Source organism: Mus caroli, unplaced genomic scaffold (genome assembly GCF_978045245.1).
Source record: "Mus caroli unplaced genomic scaffold, Mus_caroli_1 scaffold_11, whole genome shotgun sequence".
In the NCBI taxonomy this organism is placed as follows: domain Eukaryota; kingdom Metazoa; phylum Chordata; class Mammalia; order Rodentia; family Muridae; genus Mus; species Mus caroli.
In genome coordinates, this window is record NW_028227266.1 from 52,290,587 (window position 1) to 52,292,677 (window position 2,091).

The window sequence follows — 2,091 nt, forward strand, 5'->3', positions numbered from 1 at the left end:
TCCAGAAGAGTCTAAAGGGTCTGCCACAGACTGGCTAATCCACCCAGGACACATGGCTGAGTTATCTACCAACATATCAAAGTGGACCTACGTGTCCAAGGCTTCTCCCAGAGTCCCTTAGTCTCTACCTGTGATGTGGCCCTCCTGGCTGGCATACCCCACCCCCTACCCTGAACTCTCCAGCCTACTTATTTGTCTGGGCTTCCTTCCTCCCCCCAGCTCCTCTGGCCCTCTATATAACTCAACCATTTGAGCTATGCCAGTCTCTTGTCCCCAGGCTGCCCCTCTTGTTTAGCAGCTCCCCTCTTGCTCTTCCTCCCCTTCTCTCCTCATGTGGCCCAGCTCAGGGTCCTGTTCACTCCAGACTCTCCCAGATGTCTCCGTCTCTCCCTCTGGTATGCTGTCCCTTTTATCTACAATAAACTTCCTCCACCATACCTAGGGGCAGCCACGTCCTTTCCTTTTTATTTCTTTTTTTCATTCAACAACCAAAACCAGCAAAATGCTATATCTCAGTCTTTTCTGTCTTGGACATCAAACTTCCAATTAGCCAGGTAGTACGGAGGGCTACTGTATCTGCTTGGTATCTTCCGTGAAAAGAGGTCGTTCTGATGGTTGGACCTCAAACCCAAAATAGCAAGCACACTTTTCAAGATACATGCTTAGCACCAAGAAATGGAAACAGCAGAGGGTCCTTGCACTCTCAGTACACAAAATGAACCTGTCTCTTGTGAGCCAGGACTACCACATTGCTTCAAGTCCTTTCTTCTCCCGCCCCTCCCCTCATCGTGTTTCTTGACCTAGAGAGCATGGAACCAAGGCCTCTATTTTCTCAGGTTTCTCGGATCGCCCTCGTCTTTCTACTTCCTTCAATGTGAAGCTACCCGATGAGGTCGCCAACTTTGATCTTCTCCTCTGCCTAGGACTTTGATCTTCTCCAAGCCCCATGTGCCCTGACCAACAGGGGCCTGGCACCTGCACTTAGATAAAGACTCATTTAACTTGGAGTGTCACTGGAGAACCAAGAGAACTTCCCCTAATAACCTCCACGGTGGTTACCTTTGTGTAGGACACTGCCTCTTCTACCCTCAAAGGTCCCTGACTGAGAAACCCAAAGTTGACTGAGCCAGCCTAAATTTGGCAAAAAAACAAAAACAAAAAACAACAACAACAAAAAAACCCCAGCTCCCTCCAAAATAAATAAATAAAACCTTGAAAACTGTGGTATCCAGAGTGAAGGCAGGCACTGGGGTTTTGTTTTGTTTTGTTTTTTGTTTGTTTGTTTTGTTTTTTTTTTTTTTAACAAAGGAGTGGCTCCGTTCAGAACTGTGTTTAAGTGGTGATAGGCAAAGAGCCTGGACAGACAGGCAGAGCCTGGGGCCAGGGATGGGATCCATGGGCCTAAAATAGCTTTCCATTGAGATGGGAAGGAGACACCTAAGTGAGAGATGGTTCCAAAGAACTTACACGGACTTGAGGAAGTAGGGAAGGGAGAACGTGCCCTTGAACAACTGCACTGTCCCAGGCCCTCTTCAGAGGCAAAGTATTCATGGTGATGGGAACCAGGACCAGGGCCAGTGTTTACTGATGAGCAGGGGCTCTGTGGATCGTGAGAAAGCAGGACTGTTTCCAAAGACTGCATGGAAAAGTGCAGAACCCCTACCTTCCGCCTCAATCCCTTTATGTGTCTCTAGAGAGGCCAAGGGGAGAAGCAAACTGCAGGGGAAGGGGACAGTTCTAAACACACTGAGGGGCTTCAGGTAACCTCTAGACACTTGGGCAGGGGTCAGAAACAGACGATAAAAACATGGAAGGCAATTGCAGAGCCATCATACTGGAATCCCCGGGCTCACATAAGTCAAATCTCCAACACAGAAGGCAGAGATGGGTACAATTCACTGGTCAGAGGTGGGAGGGCTATTCTCATCTCAGGACCCCATAATGAAGCAAAAAGGAAGCCACAAGAGTACAAGGAAAATCGGGGGATGGTCATTTAACAGGGAGGCGGTGTGAGGAGAAAGAAAAAAAAAGAAGTCATTGGCTCAGATCTCTGTACATTCTGAGGGCAAGCGGCATCATCACATCAGAAAC